This window comes from Lissotriton vulgaris, chromosome 3_1 (genome assembly GCF_964263255.1).
Source record: "Lissotriton vulgaris chromosome 3_1, aLisVul1.2, whole genome shotgun sequence".
In the NCBI taxonomy this organism is placed as follows: Eukaryota; Metazoa; Chordata; class Amphibia; order Caudata; family Salamandridae; genus Lissotriton; species Lissotriton vulgaris.
Window position 1 is genome coordinate 657,586,561 of NC_141689.1, and position 25,966 is coordinate 657,612,526.

A 25,966-nucleotide genomic window follows, 5' to 3' on the forward strand; every position below is an offset into this window, starting at 1 on the left:
CATCCCTGAGGGAAAAAAGAAAGTGAATGCGGCAAAGGTGACTTGCCGTATCTGTGACACGGAACTCTCAAGGGGTAACCCAAATAAAAAATATTCATTTGGGAACAATACCATGATAAGGCACATGCAGCGCAAGCACCCTAACAACTATGCTGCCGCAGAAATGAGAGAACTGGCCAGCAACTCTCCCCAATCTACACCAGCACCTCCATACGAAAACAACCCACTCCATCGGGACCAGAGACAAGGGAGACAATCCCTTGCATTGAACCACGATTTGGAGAATTTAGGGTCACCTGTATTTTTTGTGGTAAGACCATCTTCTATGGTGAGCAGAGCCTAAAGCTCATCCTCCTTGCTGGTGACAACCACAATTGCCCCAAAAAACCCAAATTTTTTCCTGATTTTTTTTTGCTCCTGTTGAGCCATTTTCAATTCCCTGTTTTTTGTTTCTCCCCATAAAAATAACCAAAAAAAATACAAAATAGTTCATAAAAGCCAAAAAAAGTACAAAATGTTCAAAAAACATAAAAAAATATATAAAACAACAAAAAGAAGAAAAAAAACAGTTCTTTTTAGAACTACCTCCAATTTCTAAAAAAAGGCTACTTTTTTAAAACTCTATCATTCATTTTTCCCCATGGCACGGTCCCCGGTCCGCTCCCCGGTGTGCGTACCGGGCGCTCCCCCCGCGCAAATCGAAAAAAAAAATATTTTTTTTTGTCCCGCGGGGCCCTTTTATAGCCCCCACATCAAACCTAGGGGGTCAAGGGGGGTCTACTCTGCCCCCTTATGGTCATTTCCCCCTTTGTTTTTCCCACCTCTTGTGTCTCGATCCTACCGAGACACAAGATGCCGGCCGCTCCGGAATGTTTCGAATGTTTACAGACACCCGAGAGCCAATCAGCTTTCCGTGCGCACCTCGCCTGGCGCGCCCAGAGCGCTCCCTGGAGCGCATACTGGGGCGCTGCCATAGATATATATATTTTTTTGAACCTAAATTACTCAAAAACCACTGGAGCACATATCTTGAGACATAGCAAAGGCACATCGGGCTACCAGTCCCTACAATTTTGCCAAGTTTGGTGCAAATCCATTCAGCCGTTCGGACTAAAAGTGAGTTCGACCGCCCTATGGAAATTAACATGGGTAAAACACGTTTTGGGACCCCCCCTTTATCTCGGCCCCCGCTTGACGAATCCCCCCCAAACTTTCAGGGAAGGGCCGGAGCTCCACGAGGCAAATTTGAGGACATTTTCAGGCAGATTCGTCAACCGACGCCAAAGTTATTCACAATAGAATTTTGAGATGTTGCATTGAAAAAAATCCTAATTATAACTACCTACTGGCGACCGGTATATATATATATTTATATATATATATATATATATATATATATATATATATATATATATATATATATATATGTTAGAAAGGGCTCCCGACCAGCGTTTTTTCAGGAACCACACAAATGACTCGCACTCCAGGGTCTGTGTTTCAATTGCGTTTAATGGCATATATATATATATATATATATATATATATATATATATATATATATATATATATATAAATTACCTACTGGCGGTCGCCAGTAAGTACATATAGTTAGGACCTAGTTTCCATAGGAAATCCGTAACATTCTATTGGGAATAACTTTGGCGCCGGTAGACGAATCTTTGCGAATTTCTCTAAGAAGATGGCCCGTTCCATTGCGCTTCTTCCCTGAAAGTCTCGGGTAGATTCGTCAAGCGGGGGCCGAGAAAAAAGGGGGTCCCAAAATGTGTTTTCCCCATGTTATTTTCCATAGGACGATTAGACACGGCTAAAGCCCGAACGGCTCAATGGAATTACAAGAAATTTGTCAAAATGGTAGAGTCTGATTCGCAGATCGCCCTTTTGTTTAAATGGTGTAAATCCCTCCAGTAGTTGATGAGAAAATCGAATTTGAAAAAATGTATTTATCTATAAGCGCGCACCATGCGCGCACCATGCGAGCACCTTCCCGTGCACGAGCTGCATGCTGATTGGCTGCTAAGGGGGTCCCACAGGCAATAAAAAAAAAAATTTAAATCGCGGGGTGCGTTCACCGTGCGCGCACCCGGCGATTCCCCCCCCCCAAAAAATGTTTTTTTTTGCCTTGGGGGTCCCTGTTGGATCCCCTGAGCAGGCCTAGGGGCTCAGGGTGCTTCTACCCTGCCCCCTTTTTGAGTTCTAAAACTTTCCGAGCAGGAGCAGCATGCTCATTGGCTTTCAACACTTCAAACCAGGAAGTGTTGGCAGCCATCTTGTGCTCGGTAGACCGAGTCACAAGAAAGCAGAAAAACAAACGTGTAGAACACAAAAAGGGGGCAGGGTAGAAACACCCTGACCCCCTAGGCCTGCCCAGGTGGTCCCACAAGGACCCCAAGGCCAATTTTTGTTTTTTTTTAAACCTGTTTTTTTTTTCCAATTACCCCCCGGGGGAACAAAATCGCGAGAGCATAGTGATAAAGAAGTGTGGGGAACGCCACCCCCGGGGAAAAGCAACGCAGCCCCCCAGGCTTATAATGGAGGCTCATAGTGGGCTAGTTGGCCCCTAGGGACCCCCAGTATGCAGGGGAAATTAATCCCCCAATTTAGAATACTCTACAGGGCGTGTTTGCACAGTTTACCTTGGGGAATTAATTCCTGTTCAATACAGAGGTCCCCGAGAGGGAACTAGTCCAACAGGTATCTCCAGTAAGCGCCATGGAGCTGCGCTGCAGAGTGTTGTAAAAAGGGGGCGTGCCCTCTGAACACCTGCCTGCAAAAATGTAGTAAATCAGTATTAAAAAAAATTAATACATTTGAAAATTGTCATTTAAAAAACCTTCGAAATTCAATGAAAAAACCATAGGTTTCAGGCCTGATATAGTTAGGAATTAGCATTTAAAAAACCTTGCAAATTCACTGAAAAAAACATAGGTTTCAGGCCTTATATAGTTAGGAATTAGCATTTAAAAAACCTTTGAAATTCACTCATAAAACTATAAGTTTTAGGGGTGTTAGCTGGACATTTCACTCATACAAAACCATTAAAATTGCTCATATATAGTTAGTTGTACTAACTATATTTCGCGCACCCGCAATCTACTGCTGATGATGTCACATATTACATCATTCATGACGTGGTCAGTGACATCACTGATGACATCTCAAATGACATCACTGATGACATCATTGATGACATCATCCAGTGAATGTGGTTTGCTTCGTTATTTTAATATGCATTATATACATAGCAATTTGCATTGAAGAATGAGTGGATATATAAAAATAAATATTTGGATGGAGGATTTAGTAGCAGTGTAAATGACTGTTTACTTTACCAATTTATAGTGTCTCACTAAATATAGTGGATAGTGATTAAACTGTGTGAATATCTGTATCACTTTGTCAGTTGTTGTGTAAACTGGTTCTCCAGTTGGTTACTAGGTATGTGAAAGTCTATATTAGTTATTGATTAGTTAACTGAGTATTTGTATGGGAGAGTGAATGTGTGTTTGGTTCGGTGGGGGGTGTGTGACTGCCCAAAGATGTGTGAATAGTTGATTCAGTAGATATATGAAGTTAAAACTACATGTTCTAACAGTTTTTTGGATGAGTGAATATCTTCATGGGTGTGGTGATGAGCAAATATATTTCTCAATTGTACATGTCCAACAAACTACATATGTTGTATATAAATAAGTACATAAGACTCAATGATTGTGTGAGTGACTGCATGGATAACTGTATACTTGTAATAATGAATTATAATACACTAACTATGACTTAATATCTAAATTAATAGATGAAGTGGTGTTTGTATAAGTGTGGAGCTAAGTAAGTATGTAAGTATGATCCATTGTTTGCATAAGTGAGTAGGATAACTTCATATGTGAATAGGTTGTGTGCTGGTGTGTAATGTCGATATAGGTGTATCAATATTTTTGATAGTGTTCTATTTTTCATTAACAGCATGTATGAGTGAATCTACAGGTAAGTGATTAGATGTGTGTATACATCTAGGAATCACTGAGTGGATTTTTACATACTTGTATTGCTGTGTCAATGGATTCAAATATGATACTCTGTATTTTACAAAGAGTTATGAAAGATTTTACTAGTGTATGAAAAGGTGTATGTGATTGTTACGTGGATGATGTCATCAGTGATCTTATCAGTGATGTCATTTGAGATGTCATCAGTGATGTCACTGACCATGTCATGAATGATGTAATATGTAACATTGTGAGCAGTGGATTGCTGTCCGCATAAGGCCTGAAACCTATGGTTATTTCGGTGAATTTGCAAGGTTTTTAAAATGCTAATTCCTAACTATATAAGGCCTGAATTCTATGGTTTTTTCAGTGAATTTGCAAGGTTTTTTAAATGCTAATTCCTAACTATATCAGGGCTGAAAACAGTGAATATATATATATTCATATATTTATATAGATATATATTCACTGAAAATATTTAAGGATAAAGTAATGTTATAGTTAGGTGAAATGTTGAAATGCTCAGTAACAATGTAACATTTTCAACAACAAAAAGCAAAGACATTTACCAGTTATAGTTATCTCAAGTAACTATAATGCGTGCCCCTGCCATGTACATTTTTCTCATTAATAGTTGCTTGCATGAGGTGCTGTATTTGTGTGTGAGTATGTGTTAGTATCTGTATGAATAAATGAATGGGTGTGTGTTTAACTGTATAGGTGAGTAAATGGCTGTGTGATTGACTCTATAGGTGAGTGAGTAGGTGTGTCAGTAGTTCTATGAGTGACTGACATTATGTGAGAGGCAGTTTGGGTGTATGAGTGGATATATCAGTGGCTGTATTTGTTAGTGAGTTGGTGTATGAGTGGCTGTATGGGTAACTGAGTGGATGTGTGTACGGACCTATGAATCAGTGAGTGGGTGTGTAAATACTGGTATGGGTGTGTCAATGGTTTTGAGAATGTTAGTGTGGAAGTTGGAGTGGGTGCGCAAAAGTTTATATTGGGATGGGTGTTGGTGCAACAGAGATTCTGTGTATGATGTCATCATTGATGTAATTTGTGATGTCATCATTGATGTCACTGACCATTTCATCAGTGATGTAATATGTCTGAGTACCTGTATGCATGTATGAGTATCTAGGTGGGTGGATGAGGGGTTGTATGACTAACTGCATGAATGAGTGAGTGGGTGAGTCATTGGCTGTATGGATTAGTGACTGTGTAAATGGGTTGTATAATAGACTAAATGTGTGTGTATGGCTTTGTCAGTGAGTGAAAAGTGAATTAAATTGCCAGTGGTATATGGGTGAGTAACTGGATATGTGAATGCAGTATAGCTAATTCTCGGAGTAGATGAGTGACTGTATGTGTGAGTGAGGGATTGTGATAGTGGCTTTATGGTTAGTGAGTCAGTGTGTGAGGAGCTGTATAGGTGAGTGAGTATGTGTTAGTCTCTGTATGAATAAGTGAGTAGGTGTGTGTAAAACTGTATAGGTGAGTAAATGACTGTCTGATTGACTCTATAGTTGAGTGAGTAGGTGTGTCAGTAGCTCTATGAGTGACTGACAGTGTGTGAGAGGCTCTATGGGTGTATGAGTGAATATATCAGTGGCTGTATTTGTGAGTGAGTTGGTGTATGAGTGGCTGAATGGATAGCTGAGTGGATGTGTGTGTAGACCCATGAATCAGTGTGTTGGTGTGTAAGTACTGGTATGGGTGTGTTAATGATTTTGAGAATGTTAGTGTGGAAGTTGGAGTGGGTGCATAAAAGATTATATTGGGGTGGGAGTGGGTGCATCAGAGATTCTGTGTGTGATGTCATCAGTGATGTAATCATGATGTCATCAGTGATGTCACTGACCATGTCATCAGTGATATGACAGGTGAAAAGGAGTGCATTGTGGGGGCTAGAGTTATAGTTAGCTCAGCTAACTATAACTGCTCAATTTTTCTCGTTTTGTTCGAGTGAAATGTAAGCCTAACTATAATGTCCCTGTTAACTTTGTTTTTTTCAGTTAAATTCTAAGGTTTTTAAACTCTATTTTCTAACTATAACGTTCCTGTAACCTTGGGTTTTTTCAGTGAAGTTCTAAGTTGTTTTATTATTCTATTTCTTAATTGTAACATACATTTTTTTCTTAAATGGGCCTCTGAGATTTCCGTGTTTTCTTTCTATAGTTGGATATTATATTTATATTATATACCAATCGTTCTTTGATTTGGTATGTGTTTATCAGAAAGTTTATTAATAAATGGTTTTATTTTTAACAATTTGTTTGAGTCTTCACAACATTGTCACATTTAGGGGCCGATTAGGATGGAGGATTTTCCGCCTCCTCCGGGCCGGCGGAAGCCACCTCCGGCCCGGAGGAGGCGGAAAATCCTCTGCGGACTCACCAAAGACCCACCGCCGCATTACGATGGCTGGTGGGTCTTGGTTTCTGTCCGCTGCTTTTCCGCCGCGGTCGGATTACAACCGCGGTGGAAAAGCTCTCATTTGGCTGGCAGTGTCTATCAGACACCGCCGGCCAAATTAGGAAGCATTTGAAAACATGCTTTTCCGCGGCGGTTTTTCCGCCGTGGAAAAGCATGTGTACTTTTGATTTTGGGGGCCCGTTGCGGGCCCCCAGGGTGTTGGCGGGTGGGGGGTGCACATGGGGGGTACCTATGGTACCCCCCAGCATTTACATGCACAATGCGGCAGGCACCGCGCGGTGCCTGCCGCTTTGTGCATGTAAATGTTACACATGCACTTTTAACATTGCGGCCGGTGCTGCTTGAAGCAGCACCCGCCGCAATGTTAAATATCCAGGATGTGACCGCCAGGGTGGCGGTCACATCCTAATCGCACATGAGGGAACGCCGCAGCCCATGCGGACGTTCCCTCATACTCTGGGGTCGCGGACGGACTCAAGTCCGTCCGCGATCCTAATCGACCCCTTACTGTGGAGAATCTGTAAATGTATTTCACATACTGAAAAATACACTTAGACATTTTTAAAACAAAGTTTAAGTCTAAATATTTTGTAAAATATGGTTTAACTTTTCTTCTGCGATCAATTTAGGAGAAAACCACCTTTACAAAACAAATTTAGATTTGTGACTACCAACGTCATTGTGATGTCCTTGGTAGTCGCGAAGAGCACGAGGTTTGTACAAAGTGTAAAACATATATATTGACACATTCTACAGTATATTTAAGAGTTGAGCTTTATTAGCGTACTTTTCAAACTCATATTTTTGTAGTGAGTTTCCAGAAAACTCACCTTCAAAGGCTATTTTCCGTTTTCGCCATGATGCTGGGTGTCGCGATGACATCGGTAGCTGAGATTGTTGTGAATAAATAACAAAATGACAAAACAAATGCAGACATTCAATAGTCACTACCTCATTCAAAATTTGTAACTGGAACATGGATTATAACCAACACACTAAACACATTAATATCTAAATGACTGTATAATACCATGTACAACTCTCTATATATCTCTATAGCACAGTGCATAGCTTTTTCAGTGTAGTCTATGACTGCATTCATCACTGTATCACTAAGTCTCTCATTCACTGAATAACTATATGGGAATATCTGTGAGGCAGTGCATCAGTGTATCAATACTTATGTAATGAAATGCGTGACTGCCTCAGTACATCTATGAGTGTATGCATCAGTATCAAAATATGTCTGTGATTGATTGCGTAAGTCTCTCACGCAATCTGTGAGTAGGTGCATGAGTAACTTTGTGCATTTGTAACTAAGCATATGAAAGTTTAACTGGATCTGTGGCTGGATACATGAGGGTCTAAGTGGGTGTCTGAGTTGGTGAGTGAGTGGGTGCATGAGTAGCTGAGTGGATCTGTTAACACCATCAATGCTGATGGTATTCCCCTCCTGGTGCTGACCCTGATTTATTCCCATTGTTCATGACGAGCTCAGCTCGTCATGAGTGTATGAGAGGTGTACCTCATGACGAGCTGAGATTGTCATGAGCATTGAAGGTGTTAATGACGGACTGAGTCTCTCAGTGGGTCCATGACTGGCAGCCTGAGTGCCTGAGTGGTTCCGACAGTGGGCGGATGGGTCTTTGAGTGCGACTGTTAGTGGGTACATGAGTCTCTAGGTGTATAACTGACTGGGTGCATAAGTCTCTGAGTAGGTCTATGAGTAGTTGTATGAGTGACTGTATGGGCATATAAGTGAGTGGGCCTGTGAATGGATGTATGAGTGTCTGAGTAGACCTGTGAGTGGGTGTTCAAATGTCTCAATGGGTCTGTGAGTGACAGCATAAATCTCTGACTGGGTGGGTGAATGGATGCCTGCATGAGTGTCTGGGAGCGGTTTCATGAGCCTTGACTGGGTGAGTGAGTGGGTGTGTGTATATCTGGGTGAATTTATGTGTGAATGTGTGAGTTTCTGAGTGTATGAGTGACTGACTGGGTCCATAAGTCTCTGAGACAGTCTGTGACTTAGTGGGGGAGTGACTGTATGGTTTTGTGAGTGGGTGTAGGGGTGTTTTAGTGGATCTGTGAGTGGGTGTATGAGTGTCTCAGTGGATCTGTGAGTGGGTGTATGAGTGTCTCAGAGGATCTGTGAGTACATACATGAGTATGTGAGTGGGTCTTTAAGTGGGTCTGTGACTCTCCAAGTGAGTCTGTAAGTGGGTGCATGAGTATCTGAGTGGGTCTGTAAGTGGGTGCATGAGTGCCCAGGAGAGTCTCCGAGTGGGTGTACAGTCTCTAAGTGAGTATGAGAGTCTATGCATGAGTCTATGACTGAGTCTCTAAGTAGGTGCATGTGTCTCTGAGTGGGTCTGTACATCGGTGCATCACTCTCTGCGTCTTTAAGAGGGTGCGTAAATACCAGAATGGGTATGTGAGTGGGTGTATGAGTGTCTGAGTAAATGTATGAGTAGATACATAAGTCTGTGACAGTGACCGGCGAGTATGTACAAATATATATTTATTTTTATATTTCCACCAATATTTGCAATGACTTTGCAATAATAGCCATGTCCCCAAGATGGTACACTGAAGGCTGTGCTGACTATTGTGAATATCGTGCACAATTTGAAAAATAAAAATAAAAAATAAATTTAGGACACATAACTTGAAACACTAACACACCCATTTTTCAAACATGGGGTCAGAGTATCTCCACTCAGGCCCCTTGTGCTAGCTTTCACACAAATTTTCAGCCATGGGAACGATTCCTGGTCGATAAAAATGGCTGACGCAACTTTTTGTTCAGGTTGCGTCCAGCCAATCAGGGCATTGCATGCATGATTAATCGCGAAATCGTCAAGCCATATCAGTGACCAGAGATATCACTATAATTTTCAACCTAAATTTCTCAAAACCACCTGAATATATTTACACCAAATAACGAAAAAGACACTTTCTTGAACCAACATCTCCCTTTCTGACAAATCTGGTGTAAGCCCATTAAGCAGTTCAGGCTGTAGGTGTAGCTAAAGGGTTCTATAGGAATTACCATTACAAATGCACACTTACTTCGCTCCCCAATTTCTCAGTCCCCACTGCATGGATCACCCCTAAACTTTCCATAACACACAGAATCTACCTTGAAACTTGTTTTCGAAAATGTGTTGAAGATTGGTGAAATGACGCCAAAGTTATAGGCAAGTCAAAAACTTTTTTTCCTAATGAAACTAGGTCCTAACTATAACTACTTTCTGGCGAGATCCAGGATTCCATGGGAAATGGATTGTGTGATTTGCTAACAAATTCTGTAAAATTTGACGAATTTTTATGAAACTTTCCAAAAACAAAAGGCTCATTCGCCCCTGCTTCTTCCTAGAGAGCTTTGGGGTGATCTATCAAGTGGGAGCTGATAAAAGGAAGGGTCCCAAAACATGTTTTCTTCACGCAATTTCCCACAAGAACTTTAGACACAGCTAAAGCAAAAATGGCTGAACAGAAATAAATCCATTTTGGCAGAAAGCTAGATCTTTGCCCCAAAAAACTTACCTTTTCTGAGGTTGTGTAAATCCATTCAGTAGTTTTTGAGAAATTAGGGTTCAAAATGTATGTATATATTGTAAAGCAGTACCACCACAGTCTTACTCCACAGCACCATAGTGCTGCAAACTGAAAACCACTTGGTCTGGTTGGTGGCGTAATTCCATTCAGCTGATTTGGCTGTAGTGTTGTCCAATTTTTGTATGAGAAATGACATGGGAAAAACAATTTGGGGGTTGGGTATTGTAATGAAAACTTACTATAAATTAAGAAACCCCTAGAAATGTACGGAAAGAAACAAAGGTTAAAGTGACATTACAATAAGGTGTGGTACAATTATCTTACTTTATATTTAAAAAAATCTCTGAAGTTCCCCAAAAAAAAGGTTAACCTGACATTATAGTTAGGTGAAAATGTCAGGAGGTTGCCAGCTGGGGCCACCCACTGTAGTGGGTTTGGGAAGGATCTGGCCGAAGGCTAGACTCGGGGCTAAACCCTTCTGCTCATAGCTAAAGGACATGAGCAGAAGACATTGACCGCTAACAGGAGGCTAACAGGAGGTTTGGTGCATTGCCTGCAGCCAAACCCTGCTGTTCACGGCCGTAGGATGTGCACACTTGCGAATTAGGCACAGGGCCTGTCCTGCTGTCAATCAGCACTGCGCATTACCAAATTCATGGCGGGTATAAATTAAGTATGTAATAAAAAAAACTTTCAATTCACTGAAACAACTAAACTTAAAACCTCAGCTATAGTCCTGGCTCAAACGTGCAGAACCACAGTAATTCACTAGTTATGGTTTGCAATGTACACAACGCACATCATAACGTGTGCCATCCTCCAAGCTCAAAATACAAATAAGCCAAGGGCACAGAAGCAAAAAAAGAGCTAATGGGAAAAACATGTTGATAGGTGTAATATTGTGTAGATAACAAAGCTTCCCTTTATGACTCTCGAAATACCAGTCACCTTTCGGTCTCCTGAGTGCCATTATTTTACTTTGCCTTAGTACTGAACCCTAATCAGCATGGGTGGGGGATTGTGATGATTTTAATTAATCAAGCAATAGTCTTAAACTTGAAACTTGAACCCTAATCAGCATGTCTGAGGGGAATTGTGACCGTTGGTTGTTTGAGCTATACCTCTGATGGATTACAGAAGCTCTCTTCCTTAGTCTCCTATATTTCTGGCCTCCACCTCATGTAGTATGCCTTTTATGTGGCAGTTGTTTCTCTTTGATAGGTTCCTAGATCTTCCTGCTGGAGCTACAGTTCTTGATTTTCGCCTCTCAGCATATGGCTATTGGTCTACATCTGGTGTTGTTCTTATGATCCTTCATCAAAATCTTCTCAAGTTTATCTACCCTAGTCCCTAGCAAATTCAGGTCACTTTTCAAGCCTGGAAGCAGGCCTTGTAATATGAGTTCATTGTTCCAAGTTCCAATCTGATCTCCTGTAGTAATTGCTGAAAGAGGGCTTGAGACATCCGGATTTGCTTGGACTCTCCAGAGATGCGGTCTGCTGCAACACTCCATCAGGATTTAGGTGTGCTTCTTTACCTTTCTTGGTCGAAGTTTAAAGTTGGAAGCACTTCCTCTTGTTTCTACAATTAATGCTGCCTGCCTGGCTCCACCTACAGTCAGAGATCTTGTTGCTGTGCTCAGAGGCTGTTTCACTTCTGTGGGTGCTCTTAAGACTAATATGAGTGGCTCCTTTCAACAAAAAGTGTGCCTATTGCTTGCGTATGATATCGGTCTTTATTGTTTTTGAGCGGGCATCATGGAGGGTGACACAATCTTAAAATGTTTCCTTGCTATCTTCCAGTCATGACCGTCAGGCCCCTTGTAAACTGGTAAAGGAGTTCTGACTTTATTGCAGTTGTCCAGGGCAGGTAGAATCAGTAAATACTTATTTTCAGGCAAATAAGCGAGACACCATTATGCTCCCAAAACTGGACACCAAATTCAGAGTCATCCTCTCTGGGGGCTGCTGAGTTCCTTTGCTGTGTTCCTTCACTTGAATACAGCTACAAAATGGATGCAGTCCTAGTTAGAGACTATGGCAGTTGAGACTTGCTCCGTCGCATTCACCCTTTGTCCTCTGCATGGCAGGGCCAAACCTATCACCGACACCTGCCTGGCTAGGCAGGTGCCGGTGGATGACTAAAGGCCAACATATGGTATCACTGTCCTTCAGGATGGTCATGTTCCTTCATTTGTCCTGGTCATGATTGCCATTCCCTCTGCTTCTGTCTCAACCTGCAAGTTGGTGGTCTAATGTCACTAGGCTTGAGATGCCTTCAAATCCAGCCCATGGGTACTCAGCCATCCGCAACTCACACTCAGTTTGGCTTGCAGAGGCAATCTGATTGATCCATTCCTCTATTGCCGAAGCCTTAATATCCTCTGCCAGATTTGATTGTTGCTTTCGTGTGGCAGCTGTCCGACTTGAGGCTTTGGGTGCTGTGCTATACCAGTTCATCTTCATCCAGCCTCCGGCTTGCATCAAGAGCGTGCAACGCCTGATCCTACTGCAGGCCTCTGCTCAATGTCTAGCTCTTCAGGTCAGCACAGATTGAGACGGACCATTTAATGTGGATTATATAACCGAATGCTCACCATTATTTATATCACATTTATTAAACACAGGAAGGCCATCAAGTTTTTGTACCAGAGGGCCCGGTATGATGGTGTTATATATTTTGAAGATCCTCCAGCCATAATTTGTTTCGTCACTTGCATCAATACCCATATGACTTGATCAGTGCTAAGTCACTAGTCGCACAGTTCTCTTCATATTGACAAATAATTGCATTGAGTAGATCAGATGTGAGCTTATCATCACTCTTCTGTAGATCAGCGTTAGTGGGGAGTGTGGCCCTCTTTGTGCAGACTGTCTCCACACCTGTGGGATACACAACCCCCCTGCCAATAGAGAACCCCACTTGGTCCTCCATTAGTTAATGGATGTAGTAATCAACGGCCTGATGCAGACCTACAAGTGGAAAATAAGTGTCAGCACTTACAATCTTGAGGTGTGTCACTATCCAATTGGGAATCTACAAGTGCATTTACTGCAACTTTTCATTGAGAGGAAGCTGCGGGTCCTCGAGAATGTCCTTAGCTGGTACCTTTAAGCAGTCTTTGCTAGACCTAAGCATGAGGCAGAAACACTGCTAATCAGAAATGTTCTAAATATTTGAATGAGTATTTGGGTATTCTAGTAAACACGATAAATATACTTTTTGAAACTAGATGTGGTCTGATGAATTTCACTAGAAAATGGATATTATCCGTTTTTTACTTAATGGATATATGCTGTACAAAGGCCAGCAGAGCAGGAGACAGTATCTCATAAGGCAGCCACCTTATTTGGCTTCTGGCGCCTGAATTTCTCATTAAAAACGTCTACTTTATCACATTGACTAAAACCCCGATACTGCCCATTCTTGATATACTGAAAGATAAAAGAAAAGCTGGAAGAAATAGTCCTCATTTCTGCTTTTCACATTCCTCTCACCATTCATCATACTTGTCCCCCAAATGCTGTAGTCACTTCTCTGAAATGAAGTGTCACTGCGGCGGCTTGGAAGATACACTGCGGCGCATTAACTGCATCGATGTTTCCAGAACGCCAACAAAGACGCTGTCAGAAATACTGCTTGGTATTCCTCAAATTAGGCGCAGGACTGGACTTGCTTAAAGCTTCAGGTCCAAATGATTTACGAAGCTAGAATCAATAGACACCCAGCCTGCCAGACAACAATCACACCAACCATACCAACGAGATCATTCAAAACACCGAAGTCTGCTCAGCGCTCCTGTCTGTCCTATCAAGCACAGAAAAGTGAGGGAAGTGTGCGCCCTATACCTAGATACTAATGATGACGCCTATGACTAATAATGTTCAATGGCTTACTTTATTTATGCAGGACTTGCAGGCAAAATAGATTGCATTGTGTAGCGATCTGCAGATCACGAGCTCAACTACCCCACGGAGGCTTGAAGCTTGAAGCTTTCATTCTTTTAATGTTGATACATTCATTGCATATGAATTGGGTAATCGTAACACCTGTATTTACAGTCCTTAAAAATGTAGCGTGAGGCGCTATGTGAATGAGAACGTTATCATATTTTGTATTCATTCAAAAGTATAGGAATTGCAAAGATGTTGCAAATCCATGACAGGTGTGCCGAACATGTACTTTTAAAACCCATCCACGTTCAGAATGATCAGTCGTTCCATCACCATCGTCCTTCACATGGCCCACAGTATTTTGGGGGAGAAAAGGGAAAATCTAAACATAGTGCAGAACATGGAAGGTTATCCATGTAACATTCGCCCTTAATTAATACTACGCTTTTTATACCAGTCACAATTATCTTTACTCTGATGTAAACTTGAACAGAGCGCTAGTCATACTATTCACATAATTAACAACTGCAGCAATCTAACAGACTGCACAATGTGTAGCTATGCATTATTGGCATTAAACAATAGGATGTATGCATGCCTAACAGACCGTCTATGCATGCTCTGATAATTCGCAGAAAATTAATTTATACATTTTTATGTACTAATTCATGTGAATGATTGTGTCCAATTTGCACGTGCACATTTTGTGTACATGTAATCTGTTTTTCCATCATATAACTGCAACTGCATAAAAGATCGTCCTAGATGTCTGTTTTCGCAATATTATGAATGCATATATATGCATGTCGTGTAAACCTATGAATCATAGGTATGGGGGAATGTATGACGTTACAACTCATACATTTACAATGCATGCCTTCACAACTCCATTCGGCCGTATGCCGGATTTTACTACCCCCACCCTGCTCCTCCCCTGACCGGCCCACCGCCCCGCAGCACTCCCTCGAGGAGCAACCACTGGTTAGCAGTGCTTCCTTGGCGCACTGCTGACACCCCAACAATTGTCTAAGCATTCACAGAGTCAAAGGGATACCAAGGAGACTCTTTCCCCTTTGTGAATGGATTACCACCGCCTTTAAGGAGACAGTATCTTTTGTTCAATGGTTTGTGACCAAAAATGCGGGTTTAACCTATTGATACATTGCACTGCCAATCCCAATTTGAAAAGAACATGCCTATTTCAAACTGTGATTCATTATGCATTTCGAAAGCAATTTTGCAATTCATTAACAATTTACTGAATCTGAAAGTGGGTTCAGTGCACAGTAAAAAGCCGTTTAGTGGTTGTAAATCCTGTTATTTAGTGAACAGCTTAGTATATCTGGCATGTGCTTCATCTTTCCCTGCATTTACATGGTCTTTTGTAAACCAAGATAATTCTCCAAAGGAATCAACAGATGATGCGCAGTGCTTCTTAAACTATTACATAAATTAGTAATTTAAATTCCAAACCCATTAATGAATGTACATGTATGGGATGAGCTCACAGATCTGAGAACACAATGGGCACGAGAACCAAAATGGAAAAACGCAATACATCAGAACTGCGAAATATAATAAATACATGTGCCAAATAACAGACCATGAAGTACTGAAAGCTCACATAACTCTTGTGAAGTCAGTCTAAATGAGAAAACCAAATACCAGCAGCAAATTACTTTTCATTTTTAGAATTGGATGGTTTAGCATGGTTTATGTATCAGCAGGCAATACAATTCAACGTGCCCATCGTTGCTCGTGTAAATTAACAATGGAAAATGCCACGTGGTATGCATCTGAAGCCAAGTACCAGAGCAAACCTACACAGAATCAAGGACTCAATAATCTGTTTAGCTAAATATTTGACACAATAAATTGTGCAGGTCGGTGGGAATGTGGATTCAGACATCTGCCACCTTCATAGATGTGTGTCTACTGTAAACATGAATGGTGAACCATAGCAACGATACATAAAAAAAAGTCTTTTTTGAGCAACAACAGGCGCAAATGGCAAGAATTTCTCACCATGATATATACTGCTTTAAGAATGTCAATAAATAACTCAGAAGTCCCAAGAATAACGTGAATCAACAGATAGCACTTTATTGCATCTCACATTATTGCAGGAACATGTGCAACAAAATAGAAGAAAGTGAGAGATACCCACTTAAACTTGATAAAAAATACTCGGCCTCGGTATGCCTGAAGAAAAAGGTTATTATGGTTGTACTATTATAAATCCCAATGTCACTCACACCTATGGCATACTATAGCAACAAAGAGGAAAATGTAAGGACAAAGGAGCAGGGATCAGAAAAATCTCGAAGATTTCCAGAGCTTAAAATAACATCCTAAGGAATCAGAAGTGCAACACAAAGAAAATCAACATTATTTTAGTGGAGAGTGCGAGAGGGTGGTAGCAGGGGAATATTATAGCCAAAATGTATGTTTGACTATTTCCCTTCTTTTTGCCGAAAGAAAGGGCTTGCTCCAGAGATTTAAAATGCCGTCTTGTACTTCCTGCTGCCCTTGATGATGGTGCTTATTTTGCTTTATGGTGGTGCCGATCCTCCTGAGAAGTGGTCTAGAGGAGGTGTTAAAGGTTAAAAGAACTGCCTGTTCCCCAATTTACAATCCTGGCACCACCCATGTATATAAATATCAAGGGGGAACCCATGGGTTCACTTGGTACACACAGGGCCAAGCCTTTCTTGCTTGTATGACAGGGATGCACATGAGAGAAACCCTGGTATTGAAAGCCCATGTGCTTAAGGAATGTGTAGGATTGTTAAACTATAGGGGAGATGTGAGCTTTGACTAAACTCCCACACAGCCAAAACAATCTGCCCCCTTTAAGTATATTTGTTTCAGCCTTGGTAGTTTGAAACAAGCCCTATGGCCTTTATCAGGGACAAATGCATGTGGTATATATGGAGCAACATCAAACCAAAATTAAGATTAGGAAACAAATAACTTGCAGTTATACAAGTCAGCAGTGCCGGTCCTAGGCCTTCTGAGGCCCTGGGCGAAAGGGAAGATGTGAGGCCCCTCTAGGTGACATCACAGAAAGTGACTTTGCAAATTAATTGGTGAGAATGTACGGCAAATCACCAACATACTCAAGCATCACGTGGCACGCACTGCCATCTTTTTCCTCACGCACCTAAAGCTACAAGCAAAGAGGTGTATTTATGACATTAGTGGCCTTGAGACACCTGCTTTGCACTCATCATGTTCAACAGTCAACTCTTTCTCTACTTCATCTGCAAAGGATGCACCATTCGAAAAACCCAGTTGGTATATCATGCTAATCTGTACATCATGACCTACTCTACATACTTCTGGGGTTTAGGACATTAGACAACCAACCATCCTGGGCAACAGTCAGATTTAGGCCATACACGTTGCAGCATCGATTAGGCCACTTAGGAGCTGACAATGATATTTAATTTGCCAAAACAAAACCAGCCTATATAGTCTGATTTAAAAAGGATATTCGCAGGACAGCTGGGCTGCTGAATCCCATAGTGTCTACTTAGCACAGCACACTCTGCACCTGAGAGGTTTTACTTAAAAATAGAGAGATAAAAAAAGTTGTTTTTTCATACTTTGTTTTATTGGTCCATTGATTCTCACCATAGATGCCAATACAGCCCTGTGTTAGTTTATAAAGTCTTTTTGGTTTATTTCACAGTAGCTTTTGGGAGAGTTGTGATTTTAAAGTACTGAAAAATAGTAAGAGAATCTAAAAAAAATCCTCTTTTTTGTGCACTGCACTTACAGACGAGCTCCTGACAAAGCAAAGTTTAGGATTCACGATTTCTTTTTCTTTCCCCAAAGAGGTCATTAGGCACAGAAACCTCTTCGAAAAGGATCTGAAGTGTGCTGAAAAAATAGATTTGCAGCACATTATTTAAACGAGTGTAAGAACGAAGTGTATTTTCAGTGCTCGCTTGAGAAGAGAGAGGCTACAGCTTTGGATCTTGAAATGATGTCAAGGAAAGGAAGCTGAGATGCTGACACCCGACACAGTCAATGACACCCTGACCGGGCCACCAACACTGGGTGAGTGATAGCATCTGCATAAAGCAAAGGATATCTCTAAACTGTACATACGTAACATTTGTGCAGAGAAACACTAACACTAGGGGCGTGGAGATCACAAAAAGACTGGGGGAACACAGGCACAGGACAATGAAATTGTCACAGGCCCATGGGGCACTGGGCAAGGAAGATACAGGGACAAACGAACAATGAAACCGAAAAAACAGACACATTGGAAACTATACTAACACGGACACTAGAACATTGAGACATTTGGGGCAGTGTAATGCTTACAGATACCATGAGTTAGATACTACTTGGTGGTTCATCTCAGTTAAAAAGTTTACATACTGATGTTGAACATTGCTGGAGGTCAAACATTTTCACTGGAGACAGCCTGAAAGCTGTAGCTGTAAAGTGGTCTGCAAGTATAGATAATTATTTTTTGTGGTCCTGACATAACCTAAAATCTTCTGGGCAAATTTTCAGCGTAGAACAAACCATTAAAACGTAGCCTTGTTGTTGCATGTTTTTCAGTGAGGCTTGCTACCTTGGCCAGGCCTTTCAAATGTGAAACATGTATAAGTATCAACGTTTAAAAACAGAGCTATATATTTTTTTTCTGATGCTAGAAAAGTCTACACACTTTCAATAACATTTTCAGGGAAACCAGTAAATGAGTTCAGGTTGCAGAAACGATCCACCCAAATCGAGTCAACTCCTCAGCAAAATATCCAGTGAATGAATAGAATTCCTGGGATTCATCTACTCCAATTTTCTGTGTCCAAGGGTTCTTTCTCACTCCCAGATGCAAAGCAGGAATTTCACATTGACAGGTTGAAGAATTGTCCAGTTACAAATGATCTACTGTTTTCTTGCATACAATCACGGTTTCCTCCATCTCCAGAGTCTGCTACTGACCTGGATCTCTATGTCCTTGGAGACCAGCAAGAGTTTAGCACCACTTGGAGAAAAGCTACTGTTCTGCAGGTTAAAATCCAAAGCTGGAAATACCGTTCTCCAATACTATGTTGCCGTTCATTATGAGAAAGCTAATTCGGGAGGATAGGGGGGCAGTGCCAGACTGGCCTACGGGACACCTGGGAATTCATTTATGAGGCCCCTTGCGCCATCGGAACTTCACTTTTTGGGAAGTTCCATGGAGCAGAAGCCTGCGTGATATTTATCAGGCAGCAGAAAGCCACATTGTTTGGCGTACTACTGCCTGATAAATATCAGTCCCTTTAACGCAGTGTTCTGCCTTATGGGGGCGTGCAAAGGGTGTTGCTGGGGGTGTTCCCAGCAACATCCATGGCCTTTTGACACTGCCCCAGATTTACGAGAAATCGTTAATCTAAGGCAGTGCCAAAAGCTTACACCTCTGCAGGGGAGGCGTAAGGGAGGCACAACGGGGAGAAATATCTTTATTTCTCCTCGTTTTTCCTTTTTCTATGTGTGCTGCATTCCACAGCACACATAGAAAGAGGAAAAGCCTCTTGTGATTATTTTTGTACAGAGAGGTTTCCCTTCCTGTACAAAAATATTCATCCCCTCAAGGCAGGCACCCTTGTGCAAAGTAGCCTTCGCTGGCACAAGCAGCACATTGTGCGCCGGTGCAGGGGAAAAGGACAGGAATGCTCCGTATCTTATAGCTACGGTGCATTCCTGCCCTTTTCTTTTGCTGTAGGGAAGCGCAGCAGGAAGGCCTACTGTGCTTCCCTACGACAACATCTCATAAATCAGGCCCCTGGAGTTCTGATGGGCTGGCAGGGTGGGGGCCGGTTTGACTGCATGGGGTCTTTCATGCTAGGGACCCGAAGACCATGTTACTACTTGCAGCACTTGTAAGTACAAATGTCCGATTTATGCATGCTTTAATACCAATTGTTTTTCCATTGCTCATTTGGAAGTGTTGCAAGCAGGAGCGTCGCTGGCAGATCCCCAGCAACAAAACTGGTCTCCACGGCATTGAAACCTGCCCCCACACTGCCAGCCCACCAAAATGCCAAGTAGGTATTCGGGCCGTGAGGGGCATGGCTCAGTGCATTAAGAAATTACTGAGCCCCAGTTGTGTCAATGGGAGCAATTTACCTCTGGTGTCCTAGCGCATTTGTACTGCATACCCTCAAACTGGAAATCAAGACCCTCTATAATCACTTGGCCCTGAGACTAGTAAGGCAGAGAAGTCCAGGACTGACACAGGGAGGTGCTGTGCGGTAGAAACACAACACAGTCTGCATATAGCACTCACTACATCAATTATCATCCAGTGGTAGCCTGAGTTGTTCTTAAAAAAACTAATTTACAAAATTACCGAGGGTAAAACAATACACAATCCCAGAACATGACCCTGAAAAGATGTACCACAGTGCAAATCAAATACCTCCGTTTTTTTTACAAAGGGAGTTACTACCAAAACAAACCTTTCCTATTATGGTGAACCGTGTGGCTCCATGTAGCAAAATGTCTGTCTACAAGTTTAGGATAGTGTAGTTAGAATAAACGAATAACGTTCTTGTCTGCTTCACTTGTTAAATAGCAAGATGTTCTGCAGACTATGCAAACCAAAATACCTGTGCCAATTTAAAATAAGTACATTTATAATGCATCGATTCCACCATGATGTACTGTGGGAATCGCATTCAAAGAATATGTTTTGCTACTACGCTGAATTTGTATTTCAATTATTTGTTTTGCATGATATGTTTTATTGGGATTTTCGTGAGACCATTTTGTACGGATACTTTTTGTTGTTTTTTTTTAATCTTTATTTTCAAATGTACTTATAGAGTAATTATCAAAAAAGATTCAGAGTGGTACACTGTCAGGTATCTTGTCACAAATCAATTCTCACATATATGCAGTATTTAGAATGAAGTTCAGGCATAACAGCAGGTAGGATGTTCATAATAACAAATCTAATTCGTGTCAATCTCCTCATCCCATCCGCCACACCCCCAAAACCACAAAGGCCAATCAAATCTAGTCCCTGTCTCAAAACCATCAATTATGTAGAAGTCCCCAATCGTGCACAAGTAGTATAATTCAGAAACATTTCAGATCGTGCAGCAATAGCATGTTCAAAGTCATAGTCCATCATCCTACACCCTCCGGGACTATGCCACTCTCTACTTGAGAGACAGCTGTCTGACATTCCCGTTCAATATGTACGTCTTATATGGGCCCCATATGTCCTTAGGGCGTGATGAACTTGGCATGAGGGAGGCATATAGTTTTCAATTTACGTTACAATAAGCCAGGCTAAATAGCCAATTCTGTAGGGTAGGAGCAGTTCGTCGACCCCATAGCAGCGCTATTTCCCGTTTGGCTTACAGTAGCCCAAGGGCTGAAAATCTCTTGATCTTTTTGGGAATGTTAACTGGGTATCCCAGGAGTGCAATTTTGAGCGTGGGGATAAGTGTCAGTGCCGTTATGGTTCCCAATGTGTCTGTATCTTGGTGCAAGTCCATGTAAGCTGCGTGTGTAGCGCAACATGGCAGGCGTATGGTATAATCTGCCGATGCACTTAAAATGAATACGTTTGTGCCTGCTGTTGGGGGAGACTTCCGTCGTAACCATGCAGCATTTTTCCCATTGATCGTCTGTAATGGAAGGGCCCAGATCTTTTTCCCATGCAGTGCGTATTTTAACATCTGTCACCAGTCTCAAAGCAGAACAAGACCTATACAGTTTAGAAATGAGGTGGGTACCTGCTTCGCTGTCAATTATCAATGTTAGTGGGGTCATAGGTTCCGGTGTTGTGTAATATGTGGTATCCCCTCGGGATCGTGTATCCCCTGGCGATCGGCAACCTCCGGAGGTCTTGCCGATTGGACAGCTCGGACGGGCCCCCAGCAGCTCCGCCCTGCTCAGGAGAAGCGAGCCTCGGCTCTAGCAGGCAGGAGCAGCAGCGCACCGAGCCGAGCAGCCTGTGGAATGCACACAACCCTCTCGCTCTGCTTACAGACTCTCAGAAAGGGTTTCGGTAAAGAAACGAACTGTTTCTTTTGTTTATTCCGCCGTGACCGCTGACTAATTGGGTAGAGTGATAATAATAACACCCATTCAAAATGTAACATGTATTCTAGTTGTAGAATAATTTGACTGTACCGCTGCGCAATAATGAAGTTAATCATCCTAACCCATTATATCTAGTCAGATTTGCAAAGGAGAGCCCATTTCGAGGGTATTATTATTACGTATTATTTGTAAAGAGCAGCTGACAGCCAGAGTTCTTGGCACTAAGGAGCTATAAAGAAAGCCTGCTGGTGACAGACACCAATGGAAGTTTAGCGAAACATTTAAGTTTTCAAAGAATGCAGACCCAAATGCGTCCGAACAGCAGGAAAAGTTAAACAAGCATTGGCATAGCCAATAGGTCTCGACTTTTGGACCTTATAAATGTTTAGCCTGAGATTTTTGTAATGGAGCAATGTAGCTGTTGTCTTTAATGCTGTAAAGTTTGTGTGCAAGTTGTGATTAGTTTAGTGACGTAAGGGTAGTGGAATATAGTGGTGAGTTGTGATATGATTTGTGTCGGTGGGATGTGTGTGTGTATTGTGTTTTGCTGGTGTGTATGTTGGTGGTATATGCAAGTTTACACCCCCCAAAAAAAACAATGGTAATGATATTAGTTATGTGCGTAGTTTGATGGTATTAAAGAGAAGAGGGGAGCAAAAGACAGAGAAAACGGACAAAATCTGGGTATGAGAGAAAGTAGCAGGGAAACAGAAAGGCCAAGAAACAGGGGGACTGAAAAGAGAGGAGAGAGGCAGAGGAATGAGAAGAAAGACGGTCCTAGGCGCTGTTCCTAGGCACAGGGTGGTTACGTGATTTGCTCTGAATCACAGGCTGTTGAGTCTACGCAGACCGCCAGCTCCAAAGTCGGCCTCTCTGTCCGTTACGCCACACCTTCAACTCTCAGCCCTTGTTACCTACTCTGGTTGTTTGTCTCTTTCAGAAAAGGGCCATGGTTATGAGTCAGGCAGAAAGGAATTACTGTAGGATCATGAGTGGATCAGCATTAAAGCACCTGGGATTCCTAGTTGCTGGAACACCGGACCACATTTTACAGGAAGTAATTCTACTTAGTAAAATCGTAGGGGACTTTAGCTGCAGAAGTCAAGCCTTGTCACCCGATTTGTTTTTTTTATTTCTGGTGGGGACGTATTCAGTTCTACCCCTGCCCCACCTTCAATGCCCCTTTCCTTCCTAATCCCCACAGCCTTTCCCTCCATCCACACCTCACACAGACGCTCCCACATACATTGATCAGGTGGTAAATGTATGCGTGAAATCCCATGGAATTTAGAATTCTGCATAGTTTTGTGACCGTAAATCCTGTTCCACATGGTAATTCCCCATTCCAACTCTTATTGTAAAACAGGTGGAACAGGTTTACCTATGGAATTCTAATCCAACTGATAATGATTGGTGGGGCGTTCCAGCGTCTGATCTGATTTTACCAGGCGCTAATTTTTCTCAGAGCAAGTGTGAATGTATGCCGTAAAATCCTTAAAACTGGGAATTCTGTGTGGCTTTACAGCCAGGAAGTCCAGCTCCACAGACCAATTCCCCATTCCAAAACATAATGTCATGGTACTGGTGCAATGTTACTGCACGGTAATTCAAATTTCACCTGCAGATTTTCCTCCACGCCCTAAACAAGTACCGTGCAATTCCTAATTAGCCCCAAAGAGTCAGAAATGCATCTCTTCCCATTTGCATCTGCTGATTAAGTTTGAAGATGATAGCTGCCTTGCACACAACAGCAGCTCTCTGGTGCTTTTAACATACAAAGATACCCACATGGAAGAAGAAATGCAGATGACTTATGGAACTTCCAAATATTTTTACCTTATGAGGTGTTCAGTTTTGCACAAACCTATTGTCTTTCTCCCCTCACTTTCACACTCAAGGCTCATCTGTATATGATTTAGGGCATCACGTTTCATCTCCAGCGTACCCGCTGCCTTCCTGACCTCCAGATTAATATTTGGACGAAGCCAATTAAAAGTTCCTCTCAATGTAAATATATATGCAGCTGGCAACATGTGCTGGAATAAATTCTCAAAGATTTTCCTGACAGTACCACAATTCTCACTTATTTAGGTGAAAACATATGTTTATTTCCGGTCCATATGCTTCATTATCACCTCCAAGACACGTCATATACGAGCTTCATGAAGAAGAAAAGCAAATAAATGTGCATTCATAATAAGACAGAGCGGCCCAAGAATGCGCCTTGTGTTTTGCTGGTAAAGTGTCATGATTGCTCTTTTAGTGAAACGCTCGCTGCTGATGTTGACGGTGATCGGGTTATCACGTGTGACCCTCTTAGTGATTAAATTGGCCAAATAATACAGGCTGATATTTGTATCCTTTGAAAGATGCAAAAGGGTAGTATAAGTGTGGTAAACAAACAGACTTTTGTTTTCAGAGGGCAGTTACTGTTGTCTAATTCATGCTTGTTTGTGCTTTATTATCACCTCCAAGACACGTCATATACGAGCTTCATGAATAAAAAAAGCAAATAAATGTGCATTCATAATAAGACAGATCCGCCTAAGAATGCGCCTTGTGTTTTGCTGGTAAAGTGTCATGATTGCTCTTTTAGTGAAACGCTCGCTGCTGATGTCGACGGTGATCTGGTTATCACACGTGACCATCTTAGTGATTAAATTGGGCAAATAATACAGCCTGATATTTGTATCCTTTGAAAGCCGCAAAAGGGTGGTATAAAGTGTGATAAACAGGCTTTTGTTTTCAGAGGGTAGCTATTGTCTTGTAACATGTAACATTGAGAAAACAAAGATGTTGAAAGTAAAACTATGAATCACCTGCCAGACAGGGTGGTGTCCAGGGGAAGTCAGCATCAAGTGTGTACAGAATTCGCCTTCTTTCAGACACTTGGAGTGTGTAATATCCTGATTTAGTTGCTATTTCTCACAGCTGCAAGAGGAGATGTTAGTCGGCAGCGATGAGGAGAAACAGATTTAATGTATAATAATCCGTCCTACGGCCAGCATCTGCCCACAGAAAGCCAGGCATCTGACTGTCAGAGGGATAGAAACCAACAGCTGCCGAGAATACTGAAGCATGAGGAGCACACCACAAACGCCACAAGAATTGAGACATATACTTATAAATCGTCAGCTGTACGAAGCATATTATGGAAATACAATATTAGATTTTTTGCAGTTTTAGCATCTTCTCAAAACAAAAAGCGTAGTTATCCAAAGATGGGGTGAAAATCTGAGTACATTCTATTATGCTCTCCTTGGCAGTCACCACTAAGCGTCTAAAAAGAGTAAAACGTCAAGTCTATTGTCCCGTGCTCTACGGCGAACGAGGAACCTAGAGGAAAAGCCCCTGCGAGAGGTGAGTGTGGACTCACCGGATGAGTACTGTTACCGGCGAAGGACTGGGAAGGAGGTCTACGGATGCACAGATGGATGATGGCAGTGACAACCCGGGCGTCATCGGCTAATGCAGGCCTTCATACACAAAAGGCCGTACATCGGTGGGAGTCGCAGCACTGGGAGGGGAGTCACACTTCCGGAAGTAGCAGAGGCTAGTGAAGGAGGAGATGACGTTCTGACATACAAGTAAGGGCCGTGTGGCTCTTGGATAGTAGGTATGGCATCAGTGATGCAGTCTAAGCAGCTCTCTGAACCTGTCTTAGTGGATTTACTTACCACCACAAATCTTGTTGACACGAGTCACGCGTATCCTTTAATTGGCCACAGTCCTTCTTCCAGGCTTAGTAGGCAAACAAGCTGCATTGGCCTGCGCTGCTAGTTTCTTCAAGCTGAGTTAGTCACTCCGTATAAGGCGTCACGTCACTTTACTTTTGTCGCTAGAACCCGCCCACAGCAGCAGCTAAACACCAAGCTATGGGCACGTGCAACTCTTAGAGGCACGCAACCAATGAAACAGGGGGCGGAGGGGGGCCTGCGCGATTCATTTGCGGGAGCGCATGGCCGGCGCCGTAAGAATTGCTACCATATAGTGCCAGCCGTGCAC